This window comes from Calonectris borealis, chromosome 18 (genome assembly GCF_964195595.1).
Source record: "Calonectris borealis chromosome 18, bCalBor7.hap1.2, whole genome shotgun sequence".
In the NCBI taxonomy this organism is placed as follows: Eukaryota; Metazoa; Chordata; class Aves; order Procellariiformes; family Procellariidae; genus Calonectris; species Calonectris borealis.
Window position 1 is genome coordinate 3,906,014 of NC_134329.1, and position 17,451 is coordinate 3,923,464.

At 58.8% G+C, this 17,451-nt stretch overlaps 1 long non-coding RNA gene across 1 annotated transcript; it reads left to right on the top strand.

Moving 5' to 3' along the window:
• The first annotated feature begins 213 nt into the window (after positions 1-213).
• Positions 214-15,663, top strand: LOC142090049 (uncharacterized). Its single transcript, XR_012676392.1, has 3 exons — positions 214-236; positions 849-1,059; positions 9,088-15,663. It is a non-coding gene; the product is annotated as an uncharacterized LOC142090049 (long non-coding RNA).
• The last annotated feature ends 1,788 nt before the right edge of the window (positions 15,664-17,451 follow it).

The window sequence follows — 17,451 nt, forward strand, 5'->3', positions numbered from 1 at the left end:
TTTTTGCAATCAGTTTGCCAAGTCCTTTTCATATAGAGGCGGAAAAAAGAAAGCAGCTCTGCCGTTTACTACGGATACAAGCAACTGGCAGCAGAACTCAAGCCTTCGGCTCCGTGGCCCCGTGAGCGAATACCCTGGCAGAGCGAGGCAGACGCCCGTCCTCCCCGTGTCCGTCTCTGGGAGAACAGGACGGCTTCTCAGGGGAGCTGTGAAGAGTCCCATGGGGTGAATTTGAGGTATGGAGAGTTGCTTTCCACTTAAATTGCGTAAATTGAATATTTTCTCCCTCATTTTTTTTCTAAGGCACTGAGCTTTCCCTTGGCCTCGAGGGAAATGTGCTGGTGTTGGATCCGTTTCCCTCCCAAAGTCCCACAGCAATCCTGCCTATAATTTGGGGTCTTTTATGTAACTAAAAATAGCTGCAGTGTTTGTAGCTCTGCAGTGAGCTGTTCAGTACTCTTACTGTGCTTGCGTTTAGGTTGGTTTGTGGAGGCATATGTGTCTAACACTCCTGCTCCCTCTCAGCAGTATTTCCGACGCTGTTCCTGGGCACAGTCCCTCCTTCCCTGCTCTCTCTCCCTCCTGGGAATAGTGAACAAGCCTACAGCGCCTTGCCTTTCCCTTCCGTGCTGGGCTCCGAGGCTGGGCTCTGCTGTCGTTCCAGCTGCTGTGGGAGCAGCCAGCGTCTTGCTCCTGCTGCCGCTGTACTCTCCAGTTAATTACCCCTTCCTCGCTGTGGGCTTCGCTAGCTTGAAGTGTTACACTTCTTGTACCCTGGGGTAGATCCTAGCCCAGGGTCCCTTGGGACTATTAAATGAACCAAGTTCTTTATTAACCATTACCTACAGAGGAGGTGGATCAGTGACCAGTCTGCTGGCTCCAGGTACCCGTCCCACGTTGGCAAAGCCTCCTCAAAAGGTCCCTTCCTGCGCCCACGGCTTCTCCGATGGATCCAAACACCCCAGCTTCTCCGGACACCTGGTCTCTGCCCTCCATGGGGTTTGTGCAAGGAGCTCATGGCAGGACGAAGCGGGGAGGTCTGGATGGCTCCTCTTGCAGGTGATGGATGTTGTAGCCCAGCTCTGGCAGGTCCTCCCCAGCAGTCAGGGCACGTGCCTGCCGGTCAGGGCTTTCAGCTGTGATTTCTTTGGTTGGCTGGGGTTTTTTTAACGTCCTTATCTTATTCTCCTAATGATGCTTCCTCGTGTTTCACAAGAAGCCCAAAGCATGTGCCATAGTCCTGTGGGAAAGAGGGAAGAGGTGAAGGATGCACACTGATCCTCAGTTCTGCCTCTCCTGCGGGGTGGCCCTTTGCTGGCGTGAAATCCTCTCCTGGCTGGGCTTGAGGAGTTGGGCTGGAGGGGAGCCCCGATACTGCTGGTGTAGATGCACCTTGTGCTGCTCCATCTTCTTGGTGTTCTCAAAGCTGGAGCGTGGCCACAGTTTGAACGAGATGGAAGAGGACCTAAAGCTTTCCCCGGTTCTTGCGATACCAAGAAACTCCGTTTGCTGCCCCTCTGCAGTGCTGGGATTTTCTGATCTTGGCAGCCTTTTGTCCGTCTGAGCGGTCCTTTGCAGCTCCTGTACGGTCACCCCAAGCCTCAGCAGCCATTCCAGCAGAGCCCCAGCTTCTTCTTGTGCACAGGGTCAGCAAAAAGGGTGCGTGCTCTTACCCGATGCTGTGCTGGGGTCTCGTTTCCCAGCAGGGCCAGGGGATGCAGGTAGGGAGCCTGGCTCTGCTCTGGGCACTCTCCCAGCGGGAGCGCATCCCCGGAGCAGTGGTGGCGAAGCTCGGCATGGCAGCAGCTTGGATGGCAGTGGGGTTTGGGTGAGTCGTGGGGGAGGATAGGATCTCTCGGCCGTCCGTTAGTAGGGGTGAGGCTGCTGGAGCAAATACCGGCTGTGCGTGTGCATCTCCGACCTCGCTCGTGCTGCGGTGGGGAACAAAGTCCCTTGTGTTTACCAGCACACGAAGAAAAGATCTAGTTGTCCTCCACGGCTGAACCAAGCCCAGCGGTGAGCCTGGCTCAGCGGGTGGATGCACCCAAAGAGGGCAGTGCCGTGCCACGGTCCTCCCCAGCTTTGCAGAAAGTGGCTTCCCCAGCCCTGGCTCTCTCCTGCAGAGCTGGATGGAAGCACCAAACCTCAAGGATTTCTTGAAGGAAAATCATCCTGGCTCATGATAAGGCTTTTTTTTTTCCTGAGTTGTAGCAATTATTTTAAAAAAGAAACCCTCACCGATAGCTGTCACTGAAATGCCTGTTCTGCCTTCTGACAACCTGCGCTTCTCACTAGCCTCGGCAAAGGCACACATCTGCCAGCGCTGAATCAGATGTGCTTTTCCTCCTGTTTACGTTTCTTTCTCTCCTTGCTGCCTTGACTCCTCATCTGCAACGAAGGCTGCAGGCTCGTCCCGCTGCCGGCGGGTCCCTGAGCTGCGCCGGAGCTGCGCTGGCCCCCGCGTGTGCCCCCAGTTTCCCCTTTGCACCCACCCTAGGTGCTTTCTGCAGGGAAATGCTTCTGGTTTAAATCTTGCTTGTCTGGGGAGAAAACTGGGGAGAAATAGCTATTTATGGGTCTGCGCGCTGCTGTGAGAAGGGGGGCCAGACCCTGTCCCCCTTTGGGAGGGTCGCGTAGGCGTCCCAGGGTGCTGGGAGCTGTGTGTTAACGCAGCGTGCCGGCCCTTCTGCGCTGGGAGAGCGGGGCTTTGCGGGCTGCCCGCAGTGCCTTCCCCTGCGGATCCCTCCGGGCAGGGGAACGGGCCCTTCACCACAGCAAAAGCAGTCCCCGAGATGCGCGGCCCCGGGCACCCCCGCTGCCGCACCGGGGCTGTGCTGGGGGGGTGCTGGCACGACCCTGGCCCCGTAGGCAGGGCTGGTGCGGCCGTCTCCAGATTGTGCCCATGGTGTTTGGGAGGGCGAGTGAGCAGGGAGCGATGGGGAAAGGCCCGCTGCCCCCCCTCTGCCTCGGGATCCATGTGTGGTTTGCTCCGGAGAGCAGGATCCGGCCCCCGCCTGCTGATGGCTTGGCAAGCCTGTTCTGCGGAGAGCTGTCAGGGGGGGGAGCGGGCGTTCCGGGGCTGCTGCTCTGCTCCGGGGGAGGAAAGGCTTCAAACAGCAATTACTGACGTTGCCATTTCCAGAGAAACAGCTCATGGTGTGCCGGACAATGGGCTGCAGGAGGCAAACAGGTTAAAAGCTCTAATTCTGGTAAGATATATTTAGGTGGGCTTTTTTCCTCTCAAAGGAAGGTAGGTTAAAAAGGCTGCGACTCCTTTAAATAGACTTCTCTTTCCTTAACCAGCTAGGAGCTCCATTAGGAGCGCAGGCTGTTCTTTCCACCAGCCAGGACGGCTGTCCTGTGCTCGTGACACCCGCCGACGCAGCTGAGCTTCCTTCCAGGGGCTCCTGCGGTATCTGGAAACCTGTCCTCACGTTAGTAGCAGAGGGGCTGAAATAAAAGGGTCTGTTTTCCCTTGACAGCTATCAAAAGAAGGAAGTTATCTGCTGCTTGCCGGTTATATTATTTATTCTATTAGCCGGAGCATAGCAGCGTAAAAGATAATTTAGTCTGGGTTAATGCAGCACAATGCAAAACTCATTACCAAGCCGGAACCGTGTTGTCCCGCCGCCCTGCGCCTGCTGCATCCCTAGATGCCTGGGCGTCCCTGGTCCCCTCTCACGGCACGGGCTGGGGCATCAGGGCAGCTGTGGACCCGCGGAGGGGAACTGATTTCAGTAAGCCGCGGCTGACGGCAGCCGTCGGCTGTGGCTGCGTGGGAATGAACGTGGAGCTCATTTCCCAGCACCTACTGGCAAGGTTGCCTCCACTGTTGCCTCCTGCTGCCTTCAGTGGCTTCCAGCACCAACGCGAGCGAGCGCTGCTGATGCTGCTATCCTGGAGCCGAAGCTCTCGCTGAACATGGGAAGGCAGGAGCATCTGTCCCCACCACTTCCCTAGTAGCGTGCTGCTGTGAAGGCAAAAAGCCATCTGCCTGCAGAGGTTGAATTCCGCGGTCGGTGATATTTGCTGTCCCGGGAAGAGAAATCGCTGCTATGGGAAGGCAGGCAGAGGGACGTGCGATGGGAGATACCACCTCGTCCTCTGAATTCACTGAAATACGGATCTTCCATATGTTGCTTTCCTCTTGACCATGAGACCAGACCCACGGCTCTTCATGTGATACCAAATCTCCTGACGTGCCCTTCTTGCAGCTGCTGAAAGAGGCTCAAGCTGGGGTGGTGGTCCTGCCTGGATGTCTCCTCCTCCTCCTCCTCAGGTCAGTGTTGCCAGATGGGGTCTGGCCTTCAGGAGGAGCCTCTAGCACCAGGTTCATGCTGATCTGGCTAAGCACCTTGACTCCTGAGGACATTTGCATGACACAGCTGGTTCTAGAACACTTTTACAGAGTACGGTCAGTAATTACGAGCCAGCATTTGCAGAGCAACCCCATACAAACAATTAGCTGGGTTGCTGGCGCTTACCCTGGGACCCGTCTGGGGAATCCCAGACCTGCTGGGGGCTGAGAGGTACCTGCAGCTCGATGGTCTACTCAACTGCTGTGGTGACAGCCAGACCCAGCCCACGGAGTAGCCCCGGCCCTTTGGTATGCCTCTTTCCATGATTTCATCTAAATTCTGCTACCTTTCATTGTCAGAACCTTGTCACGTATCTGGTGATATTAAGTCCAAGAGCATCATGGTTTGGATGTTTATAAACTATAAGGGAAACAGATTTCTTCCTTAATCCTCTGAGCTTTTTTCATTCCTTCATTATGTTAGTTAATACGTTGTTTAAGCTATATGTCAGCTCTTGTTCTTGCTTACTATAGATGAGGCTGGCTTGTCAGCACTTTCGCCTCCTTCCTTTTCCCATCAGCATCTGAGAGCTTGGGTACACGTTACTTCTGCAGCAGCACTTTGATTACCTCTGTCGATGCAGACTGACCGAGACAGCAGTTCAATGAGTACGTTGCTCTTGACAAGCGTTATTTGCCCTGGATAGATCAGGTAGCATATCTTCAGTTGCAGGTAATAGGCTTCCGCGTCATCTGAAGGTTTCCAGGTCTCTGTTTCACCCAAAGGGGCTTCCTTACCTCCCCCACGCTGCGATGCAGAGATGCCTGAGCTAACTCTGAGTGAGGAATTGTGGAGTCCAGAAGCAGCAGGGCTGCTTTAAATGAGGCTCTTGTCCTCTGTAATCATCCCATCTTGAGAAGCGCAAGACATTATCTCAAGCTGCAGGGCTTCTTCTCAGTGTAGGTTGGTCAACATTGGCCTTGCTCTCCAGGAGTTGTCCTGGCAGCGTATGGGCTCTCAGCCCCCGTGGGGGAACACAGAGACACCAGCCCATAGCACACTTCGCTGGCTGTGTGATGCATTATACTTTCCCAGAGCAGCGTTTGCCCCCCGTGTTGGATGCTTTCCGCCCCGCGGGCGCAGGGGCTGGGCTGGGCGGGCTGTGATGCCCAGCATGGTGTGCAGGGGAGCACGGTGCTCCCGGGGTGGTGTTCACAGAGGGCGAGAGGAGCTGACAGAAGCGTTTTCGCATCTGTCGCTTTGGTGTATCTGGGCCTGCCTCCCCGTGCCTACTCATTTTCCCCAATCTCGGTTAACTCCGAGCAGCTGTGTCCGTCCCCCTCTTCCTGAAGCCACGTGCAGCTCCGAGCTCCCCTGCAGGGATGCGATGGTCCCTCTGCCGATGTTCATGCTGGCTCCCTGCTGCGGTGCCTGGCCTGTTCTCCCATCTCTGGTGCTACAAGCTCAGCGCTCCTCTCCCCGTGCTCTCTTAGCCTGCACAGCCTGGTTCCCAAATGCTGCTGGAAAGCTCCCCTTTGGGAGCAGAGCCACCCATGGGTGAGGTGCTGTCAGGCTCTGCCCACGCGCCCGGCTGCGGGGGCTTGATTTGTTTGCTCCGCTCCCCACGAGGGCAGAGCTCGCTGCTGGCAGGCAGAGGCACCTCCTTCCCCCTGCCCGCACGGCCGTGCAAGGGAGGATGAGGAGGCTCCTTCTGCTCCCGTGGCCGGGCGGGAGGTGGCACGGAGGCCCCTGCTCCCCTGTGGCTCAGGCGAGGGCTGCTCCGTGCCGTGAGCTGGCAGGCTGTCCCCAGGCTTTTTGGAGGGGACCTGGAGGCTGCGTCCTCTTTTGCTTCCCAGGAGGGCTCGGCGCAGGCTCCTGCACAGCTGCCCTCCCTTTTGAAGGGTGGGGAGAATTTATTGCTATCATTCGTGTGGCTTCTGTGAAGTTTAACCTGACAAGAAGAGTGCTATAACTGCTTGGGATGTTGTTTGCACCTCTCCCTGCCCCACGAGCCCTGGTGAGGCTCTAACTGCCCTCCGAAACCCCTTCGCCAAATCGCTGCGGGGTCAGAGCAAGCTTTGCCCTGGCAGAAAGGAGCCCGTGGCACGGGGTCCTCTCCCCTTGGCTCCTCTCGGCCGTGGCTGGCACGAATGGTGTTTGTTGGCAGGTATCCCTCCCTGCGTGCTGCCTGCCTCCGGCTTGTTCCCAAGAGGAACGAGCCGCACGTGATGGCTTCTGAGATAAATCCGTCTCCCAGGTGTCAGGACACGCTTCCTGGGCAGAAGCAAAAGAGCTGGAAGTCTGAGCTTCACCTGCGTGCAAGTTGTGCGGGCTTTGCCGGGGCAAGACCTGGCTCCACGCAGCTGCCTGTGGTGCCCGCTTCCCTCCGCCGCGGCTGGAGCTGGAGCAGGGAGGTGGGAGCAAACCTTGGCAAACCCACCGTGCTGTCCTGGGGAACAGCGTGGGGTGGGGAAACGCTTGGGCACGATTCTCCAGCTGTGCCCGCTGGGCTGACAGCCCTTCCCGAGGAGGTGGGGCTGACTGAGCCGGGCTGGAGGGCTGGAGGTGGCACCGTGGCAGGGGAGATGCTGGCTGTCCAAGAGCTGTCCCTGTCCCCCGTGTCCCTGAAGGAATGTGGGACCAGCGGGTTTAAAACCCGGCTCGGGCTCCCCGTGCGCTCCCAGGACCGCGGGCAGCAGGGACGGGCTCTGCCGCCTGCATCAGCAGCCGGATCGGCTCCGGCTGCCGCAGCGTTATCCACCGGCAGTAACGCTGGCAGCCCCGGGGGACAGTGTGGCTCGGGTCCCCAGGGTCCTCGGAGAGAGGCCCTCTGCGAGCCAGGTTAAAGCCGGCTGCCAGGCGTCGGCTTTCTCAGGAGCTCCCTTGGGCTGCGCACCCTTCGGCACGGGAGGCTGAATCCTGTCCCCTGCCCTTCGCGAGGCCGCTCGAGTCCCTGCCTCCGCAGCCCGCAGCAGCGCCCTGCCCCCTGGGTGCACCGGCCCCACCTCGCCGCGCACCGGGAGCTCCCTCTCCGCCCCGTGCCGGGCCGCCGCGGCTGCGCGTCCTCCCAGCCGTCCGCCGCCCCTCGCTCCCTGCCCGTCCTGCCTTGCGGGAGAGCCCAACCTGACCGCCCTGCTCGTTCGATTTGGTTTGGTTCGTGTTACAGTCGGGGATGAAGTCGCAGATACTTCTGTGCAGCGACAGGATCTCGACAGCCGCTCTCCTTTAATAAGATCCCCGGCGTTCGCGGTGCCCGATTGCCTTATCTCCCCTCTGCAGATGTACGTTACCCCCCTCTCTTGCCAGACTGGGAGCAAGCAGCCGAAACGCTGCTACCCAGCCCAGCCTCTAGTAAATGCTACAGCCCCTTCTCTAGCCCATAAATAAAAGGGGAGGTTGGATGCTAAAGCAAGGCGTGAACACAGCATCGCCCACGCTTCTGCAGCGCTCGGGGCCTCCTGGAAGCTGTCTGAGGCAAAGGGGAACGTCCCCAGCCGGAGAAGCGAGTGCCAGAGCGTGTGTCCTGGCTAGAGAGGCCACTGCCAGCAGAGAATGTGGAAAAATAAGTGGAAAGTGGAAGGGGAAGCTGGGAATCAACAGCGCTTCATCCAGTACGGAGCTTGGAAAATGTAGAAATTGTGAAGGGAAGCGAAAAGGTGCGATGAGAAACTTCAGAGGAATTTCTAGCAGTGAGGAGGAGGAACTGATTTTTAGCATATGAAAGAAAAAAGGGGAAAAGAAAAAAAGCTCTTAGCAATGCTACTGGAAGCAGCGCGTGTGGTGGTGTTATCTGTGGAGAAGGGATGTCACCCACGTGATGGTGAACGTGTGCGGATCTGTCTCCGTTCCTGCCGTGGCGGAGGGTCCCGTCAGCAGCGCGCGGGCGGCTCGGGCAGGCGGGTTCCCCCGGCTCCTGCCCTGGGGCTGAGAGGAGCGAGGAGCAGCTCGCTGCTTCGGCGGGAGCCCTGAGAGGCGAGGAGGCGAGCGGCTCTCCAGGCTGGGCTTTTCTGGGAAACGGTCGATGAAGGTTTTGTGGGAGGTTACACAATGATTGACCTTACAGGAATGGGTCTTGTTAAAGCACGGAGCCAGCTTAGCTTGCAGCCCGGTCAAGCTGTATTGCAGATGACATCGCTGCTGTTTAGAAATGTGTACTTTTCTTTGGTCGGAAAGTCTTCGACTGCCTCCTTGCACCCTGGTACAGAAACAGGCCTGGGTCGCAGCTCTGTGCCCCCACAGGGCAGCTCCTCGCCCTAGGCTGAGCTGTTGTACCGGCACCTGTCTGGCTCGCAAAGCCGTTTTGGGTCTGCCGCTGGTGTTCGGGCAGTGCCACCACGTCTCTCTGAACCGGAGGAGCCCCTCGTCCACCGCGGCCCCGGCAGGCTGCCTGCAGCACCCTCGGTGCATGCAGATGAACCCACAGCTAATTGCTTTTAAAATTCCCTGTTGCTATGACGACTCACCAAGCGTGATGCACTCGAGTGCTGTCTCTCCACTCCCGGGTCTTGCATCGCCGCCAGAAAGCTGCGTGTGTACCTCTGTACGTACATCTGCTTTAGTCCAGCGTTCAAAGGAGGTTTATAATCCCCTTGCAGCGTGAGCAGAATCTCTCCTGAGCTGGTGAAGGGTTTACTTAAAAGGCCTGATAAGAAGGTTAAGGAGAGGCCAACAGCCGCTCACCCCGCTGCTGAGCACTTCGACAGCTAAATTTAGCCCCTTGAGTCATTACTGAGTCAGCAAATCGGGGGCAGGAAATCTTGATTTCTCTTTTCTTCCTTTTTCTCAACAGCCACGCAGCCAAGGCAGGCTCCGGGTTGGCTTGGTTTCCCTCCTAACCCAGCACGTTACCTGCCCGCAGTGCTTTCCCCCGGAGCATCCCTGAGCCTGCCCAGAAGGGGTAAGAGCTCCTTCCTCCGACACCTGCCATGGCGAGCGGCCTGTCCGCAGGCAAGCAGCATCGTTTGCCTCCGTTAGTGGTCTGAGGCGTGGACAGCTGTCTGGTTAGCGTTGTCTCTTGCTGGGTAAGCACTGGTCGGGGCTGCGGGCAGGTAGAGCATCCCCAGAGCTGCTTGGAAACACGGCAATGAGTGAAGGTCCATCCAGATGCTCTTCTCCCAGCATGGTGCACGAGAGTGCTGCAGCACGGCTAGTAGCAGCAGAAGAGCTCCGAAAAACCCACGTGAGTGTTAAAATAAGCAACGTCAGCAGATCCAGATTTGCTGGACCTCCAGAGCTGCTCTGTGCGATGCCCAAGCCTCCTCCAGACCGGCCTGTCCCTGTGCAACATCCAGCCCCCTCCCGAGGAGGGGCAGGCTCCGAGCTCCCCGGGAGGCTGCGATGGAGCAGGATCGGCCAGCGCCCAGCGCTGTGCCTGGCGGAGACCCTCTCCCGGGACGGAGCAGGCCGGCAGGCTGTCCAGGCTGCTTCTCCCAGCCTCCGGAAAGTAAATCCTGGGAGCGGAGTCCCCGCTGCTAGCTGATGGTATCAGTTTGTATTAGATCCCACTGAGTGTGTTTTACATAATTTGTTTCCCAGAATGAAATGTTTTACAAATGCAGCATTTAATCACCTTGTAAAGGGGATGAAAAACTGTCTCCACCCCTGGGGCTGGGAAGTAGCTCAGAGGGAAGCCAGAAAAGAGACCACCCGCTCTCCCCAGCCTGCTAGCGGGGCTGGAGAGCCCAGGCGAGCTGGTGTTTGCGCTTAAGACAGCGAGGGGGTGGACAGGAGAGCTCAGAGGGTCGAAAAGCCCATGCGGAAAGCACCAGGCCTGGCGATGTCGGGTGGCGCTGAGCCCCAGCGATCTGCCCGGCGCTGGAGCTGCTCCCCCGCCGGCTCTGCTTGCCCTGCCAGGGGCCGCGATGCCTGGCTGAAGGAGGGAGGAGGGGGCGCGGGCGCTGCGCCTCCAAAGCCTCTGCCAGCCACCTCTGTTGCAGCTCCTGAAGCACAGCTCTTCCTCGGGGCCCTGCTGCTCCCCTCACTTCTGTTTTTAGTGGAGACACCCCAAAACCTGGCAACAGCAGTCTCTTCAACGAGATGAACGCAAGCAAACCTGTGTCGGGAGCGGTGCCAGGAACTGCGCTGGCCTCTGCAGGAGAAGGCAGCACCGCCAGGCTCCGCACAGGACCTGCCCCCCCTCGAGGCAGAGGTGCCTCAGCTTTGCTGAAGGCTTGCTGGTGAGCCACGCTTCTTCCCGGCCCCTGGAGGTAAATCAGTGCCTTGTTGGACAGCGAAGGGCACAGTGAGCGATGGGTGCTCCCTGCCCTGTTCCGGGTGTTTGCACGGTGACGATGGGTGCTGGGCTCGGGGGCTGCCAACCTCACTGTCTTTTTCTTTTTTTTTTAATTCACGGTAAGCGAAGGATGAAAAAATCAGAGTAATGGCCAAGGAGACAGCATCCACTTGACTTCTCTTGCCCATGGCGGGAGCAATTAATCTAGGTAAGGCATCGCAGCGGGGCGAGACCACAAGGTTAGGCAGCCCGAAGCCCGTGCACTCCGGGAGCCGAGGATGATGCTGGCCCCGCAGCCGCAAGGTGTGTTCCCCCTCCCTCCCCCTGCCTTGCCTTTGATCCGCTGCCGGGGGCGGAATATTGTTCCCCATTGGGAGCCGGTTCAACCCAGGCCGGCGGAGCAGCGGGAGCCCCGCGTAACTAATGAGATGTTTGCTGCTCGCTGGCTGACGCGGCGGCAGGTACCCTGTGCTGCTGAGACCTGCGCTGACAAACCGAGCCTCCCGGAGACGGAGCGGCTTCCCTCTGCCCCGGGCCTGTCGTCTGCTCCCTCTTATCTAACGGGATCTCTCCTCCGCGCGCGGCGTCAGCCTCCTCTGGAGCGTAACAACCACCGAGCTCTGGTCCTGCCGACGAGCGGTGCAAAGCGAGGGCGGGTCTGGCTGTTGGTGGTCTCCGCTCTGAGGTCGGAGCGGGGCAGTGGTCTGCAGGAGGCAAAGGGCACGGCTGCCGCCTTCGTGGGGAGGGTCTGAGCCTCGCTCCGCGGCGCCGGCAGGCGTCAGGGCAGAACCACCCTGCGCCGGGCCAGCGAGCCCCTCGTTTGGCCGTGGCTGCTTGGTGCCGAAGATAACGGGCAGCTTGGGAGGACGTCTTTTGTTGGTAGCTGGTGATGCCTGTTTACTGAAGGCTGCTGAATAGGGAAGAGAACAAGGTCTTGGCCTCCCCGCCTGGGAGCACGACCTTCTGCCCCACCGACACGTGCCGCTGGCGGGTGTCTGAGTAATGACATCCCGGGGAAGACGCTGTCTGCAGCATCTGAGAAGCCACAGAGGGTGGGCGATGTGGTGCAGACTGCACAGAGGGCATGGGTGTCTGCCTCTCCCCCGTTATTTATTGTGCCATAAAATCCAAGGTAACGTACATCAATAAATGCCGCAAAGGGTTTCACGCGTGTCAGCCGTGCGTATGTGATGGAGCAGGCGCTCTTTCAAGACAAGGGGCTCCGCGAGCGGAGGCTGGTGTGATTGATAGGGCAGCCTTCAGCTGCCTGCGCCTTCCCTGGGCTGTAACGCGGAGCCGCTTCCCCAGAGCGCCCCGTCACCGGGGGGAAGGCAGGGTCCCCCTCGGCGGTGGGGTCCCACCTGCGTGGGTACCCGCTGTGAGGGGGTTTGCGGGCTCTGGGCTCAGCGGGCTGCGTCAGCTCGCTCGCCTGCGTGTGACGACGGCCGACACACGGCGGCAGGGTGGGATGCCTGGGGAGAGAGGGAGCGCTGGGGGGTGCTCGGAGGAGCCGAGGCTCCCGCTGGCTGACTTCCCCAGGGCAGAAGACGTGTGCCATTGTGCTCTGTGCGTGCGTGTGCATCTGACAGCTCCCGAACCCCTGGGATGGTCCCAGCCGTGGGTGACAGCAGAGCTGTCACCGGTGCTGACGGGAGATGTTCCTGCAGGGAGGGGTTCCTGCGCGTCCTGTGAAACGTGCGGCCGGGCGGGAGAGGGGGGCGGTGAGCATCGCTGCGGAGGGACAAGCCAGCATGCACGCGCCCCCGGGACATGCCGGAACGAGGGCTTAGGCGTGTGTGGCCCACTCGTGGGTGAAAGCTTTGGCAGGCGGTGACAACTTAGACGTCAAACTTGGGTGAACCAGGAGACATAAATCCCGGTGTTTGGGATTAGCGTAGGTAATTTGTTTTAAAGACAGTCAAATCCCTTTCCTGTCGGTGCCTGCTTGTCAGAGGAGACCTTCCTCATCTCCAGGAGAGTTACTGCAGCGGAACAGATCCGGCCCTCTCTGGGGGGACGGTCTCTGGAGTTGCTAACCACTGGGTTTGGGGACTTTTTCCCCCAAGACTTGTGGGTGATTGCTTCCTCCTCCTCCTCCTCCCTTTTGTCTTTCTGCGACATCACGGGGTTGGGAAGGACCATCTGCTGATTTGATTAATGGCCCTTTTCTGAAAAAGCAACAGAGACAAATGTCCTCCTGAACGCAGCAAAGAGAAATGGAGAAACGGGCTGGCTAATTTTCAGCCATTATTTTGGAACCCAAACTCCTTCCCAGTATCAATCTAGCTACTATTTCAAAAACTAATTAATCTTCACTCAGGCAGCTCTAAGGGACCTGTGTTTAGATAATTAACAGTCCATGGATTATGAAAAGTCTTGCTTGTGGATCCTACTACAGTGCTTGCCTTCGAGAACACTCCTGCTATCATCCTGCTTACCAACTCCTTTCATCAATCCGTCTTTTTTTGACAATTAAGAGCAAATAATTAGCCATGATGGATTTTGCTTGCTTTCTTGCAGCTCAGTTCCATTTTTTTTGGTCCTTAAATGTTCTTCATCTGGGCAATTTCTGTGGTGGTTTTGCAGCTAATTACAGCCAAGCAGGGCAAGTCACCGCTGTTACCAGGAGGATCTGGAGAAAGGTTCTATTTGGCTTACGGAGAAGCTGGGCAGTAAGGTATGAGAAAGGAGATCCTAGAAGGGTAGGAATGGGATATTTTGTTTTCCCCTCTCCGGTCTTGCATGACGCCACATGAACTTACCCCACGTACTGCTGTGCCGGGGCTGGGCTGGACCCCTCCCCGGGGAGTCTCATCCTGGCCTCTCGCTTGCTGCCGCAGCTTTGAGCCTCTGGCTGCGCTGGACGGCGAGCCACCCCTGCGCTGTCAGGGCCGTGGAGAGCTCTGCGCAGCGAAGGAAAAGCGATGGGGTAGCATAGGCCCAGAGGCAGCAGTGGAGCAGGTCTGCATCCCGTGCGGACCCCCAGCAGCTCCCGTCCGTGCCCTGCGTGTCGCTGGCTGCGGGGAAGCGAACGTGGGCTGGCAGCGCTGGCGGAGCGATGCCGTGCTTAATGAGCTTGAACGGCAGCCGCAGATGAGGGCACCCTGCCCGCTGCATCCACTGAGCGCCGCAACGCCTCGTGGAGCAGCCCAGAGTTTGCTCTTCTTCTGCTGAGGGCGAAGGAGCCGGAGCGGTGAGAGCTTGGCCTTTCAACCCTTCTCTCAATGAGGTGATTTTGAGGTTTTCCTTTTTTAGTCTTAACTTGGGGCCAAACTCTGCTAGGTTCAAGGCCAGCTTTACCTGGCGGAGGGCTAGGACAGCACCAAGGACATGGTGTGGCTTGTACGGGGGACCTCGGGGCACGACACAGGGAGGGGGAAACCTGGGAGCAAAGCTGCTCTGGCTGCTGCCATTCTCGTTAGCTCTGGCTGAGCCTGTGGCACGTGAATTGCTCCGGAGAAGCAGCCCTGCAGAAGCAGCCCTGCAGAAGCAGCCCTGCAGAAGCAGCACTTTATCACCTTGAAGGAAATCATGAAACCTTCCCTCTGCTTGAGTGACCGAGAGGGGAAAAGATGCACAGAGAGGAGATGCTGGCAGTTCCCTGCGATGTTAAATGGGAATCGGAGCGGTGGCTCTAACTGGTGCCAGCGCGGGCAGCACGAGGGAGGAACAGACTTTGGGATAAATCCTTGCAGTCCTTCCCATCTGGGACACGAGTTGAGCTGCGCTGCAAACGCGTCGGGGGCACTGGAGGACACGCTCAAACTCAGCTTGATGTAGAGCAGCTCTCAGTTTTCCATCAGTCGTTCACTGGGGTTTCAGCTCCTTAAGTGTTAGTGATGTCTTAAATATAGGCTTGACTTGCAAGCTTAATGTCCGTGGGTGTATAAAGAGCCAACATCTCCCTCTCCTAACAAGACTTGGAGCTGTGTTTCCTGGGATCCCGAGCTATTGAGGGACCGTTCTTGGTGCCCTTGCGAAACCTGATGCTGTCCCCATGCCAGCACGGGGAGATCTCCAACCGAACCTCCCCATCTTGGGGCCAGTGCATTGAAGGAAGCAGAGAGGATTCTAGATTTAGGATTTAAGATTTTATCTCCCATCCCGTGGTGCCTACAAGCAGGATGGGAGATGGATGTGGCCGCAGCCGCCCACATTTGGGCTCTCCAGAGCCGATGGGTGTCTGGAAGAGTCCTGCAAGCTTGGCTAGGCAGGAGAGGGCCTGTGGTCACGCGTCACTAGCGCCATTGCTGCGACCAGATCCTGGCTTGGGGAGGCTTGGGTGCAAGTTTTACCTTCTGACGTGGGGTTTGTACGTGTCCTACGCTACCTGGCAGGGTGTGCCCACCCATGTGCCCCCGGCCACGCGTGTCCGGCAGGGTGGGATGCAGGGGGAGGCAGGAAATCTGCACCCAGAGCAAAGCCCCAGACGCCCGCCCCATGCCCAGGAGGGGGCACGGGTGGGTCCTCCGGGCTTTTGTAGTTTGTATCAATATTCCCTCAATTTTGGAGGGGAGGAAGACGAGGAGGAGAGGAAATGCTTCCCATTATAAGGACAGGGTTTAATGGCACCTTCCCTGGCTGGGGCAGAGCGAGGGGCCAAACCGCCCCTGAGCCCATCTCATCTCTGGGCTGGAGCGGCGTAAAGAGATTCGTCAGGTTGCTCTGGCTTTAAGTAGCTAGGCGTGGATTCAGGCTCCAGCAGAAAGAAATACTTCCTGACGAGCTGCTTACTTTTTCAGACAGATGATGTTTGTGTCCGATAAATCTCCGCAAGCAGAACTCCTTGGTCTAGCAGTTTGACTCCTAATTAAATATTTACCAAGGTGGCACCTCGCGCTGCCTCAAGAAATACCGTCCTTTCGCCTCCGCCTGGCTCTCGCCTCTTTTGCAATGCCGCAGCTTAAGGAGAGCCGTTTAAAGACTCGGCTCCAATGAAACGGGGAAAAGCAATTCTCTCTCCACCTTTCCACCCTCTCTCCATTTCCCCCCTCTGTGAATAAAGTTTGCTCTGGAGGCCCTGGAGCTCCGGCTTCTCGGAAGGCAAAGGGCTCTCGCAGGAGGGCTGGAACCCTCCCCGCCAGGTGGGATGCCATCTCCTGTCAACAGCAATCGAAGGGGACAGCCACCCCGGGAGGGGAGAGCAGCGGCTGATGGAAGTGTCACCCCAGGCACCCGCAGGCGCAGGGGGAGAGATGGAGGGGGGGCAGGCTGGGGGGCTGCTGTGTGGGGTCACCCCAGGCACCCGCAGGCGCAGGGGGAGAGATGGGGGGGGGGCAGGCTGGGGGGCTGCTGTGTGGGGTCACCCCAGGCACCCGCAGGCGCGGGGGGAGAGATGGGGGGGGGGCAGGCTGGGGGGCTGCTGTGTGGGGTCACCCCAGGCACCCGCAGGCGCAGGGGGAGAGATGGGGGGGGGGCAGGCTGGGGGGCTGCTGTGTGGGGTCACCCCAGGCACCCGCAGGCGCAGGGGGAGAGATGGGGGGGGGCAGGCTGGGGGGCTGCTTTGTGGGGTCACCCCAGGCACCCGCAGGCACGGGGGGGAGAGATGGAGAGGGGAGGGGGGGGGCCGGGCTGGGGGGCTGCTGTGTGGGGTCACCCCAGGCACCCGCAGGCGCAGGGGGAGAGATGGGGGGGGGCGGGCTGGGGGCTGCTGTGTGGGGTCACCCCAGGCACCCGCAGGCGCAGGGGGAGAGATGGGGGGGGGGGGCGGGCTGGGGGGTGCTGTGTGGGGTCACCCCAGGCACCCGCAGGCGCAGGGGGAGAGATGGGGGGGGGGCGGGCTGGGGGGTGCTGTGTGGGGTCACCAGTCACGCAGGGGTGGCTGTCCGGGGTGGCTGCATCGTTCAGAGAGGCTGAGCTTTTGGGGAAAGGGGTTTGGTTTATCCTGATTTTAAGTATTTACTACAATATACTCTTTTGGGTGGACCAAGCCTCTTCACCTCTCTTGGGGCAGGGGAGAAATGATCTCTGGTTTGAACCAACCTGAACTGAAGCAGAACCAGGTGAAGCTGACACGGGGCCCCCATGTCTCGTGCGAGGGACCCGGGGTCGCCCACTGCCCTCCTCCCGCCGCAGGCAGCAGCAGCCCCTGTGCTGCCGCTGACCTTTGGGTGAGGCTGTGCGGGGCGGAAAGGGCTGGCCCGCCCCGTTGCCACGGGGATCCTCTGCATCTGCTAAGTGTCCTTGGGTCCCCCCGGCCCTCCATCCCGCACCTCCCACCCATCTGCCCAGCCAGCACAAAGCTGGCCAGCCCCCGCTCCTGCATAATCCCCTGGGTGACACCACCTGCAAACCAAGGGCTCTCCCCATCCTCCTGCTCTCGGGGTTCCTTCACGTAGATAAAAATCGCAACTGGTGGCTGCAGAGCCCCTGCACCCCCGGCCCCACGCACACGTGCACCCCCTGCCTTTGCTTTGCAGCAGGGCTGTAAGGAGGTGGCGCATCCCCCTCGCCCTGCTTCCCGCGCTGGCCTGGGTTTATCTCCTTCCAATTAAATAAGTGCAGATAGTGGGTTTAATAAGGCCCTGCCTATGAAAGATTACTAATGATTTCATTTCCAACATGCCATGAATTATGAGGCAGCCTGCAAAACAAAGCAGAGTGGGGACAGGCTTGGCAGCTGATTTCTGTCCCCCATGTCCCCCACGCTGCCACCGCTGCTAGCCGGGCCCCTAATTGCTCCCTCTGCCTGATTGCATTTCGCTGGGGGTTGTGCTTCATTCGCAGCTCTCGCCTGGCACTCGGCTGTTGCCGCTTCTCTCTCCGTCCCCCCCACCTTCTTCAAGTTTGTTAATGAAAACCTTATCTGTCTCTGCAGATAATGCCAGAAATAATTAGTACTCAGCGAGGTCTGTCAGGCTCCTCTCCCCTCCCACCCTCCTGCCCTGATCTCCTTCCTATTTGCAGTTTCCTGGGTGCTTG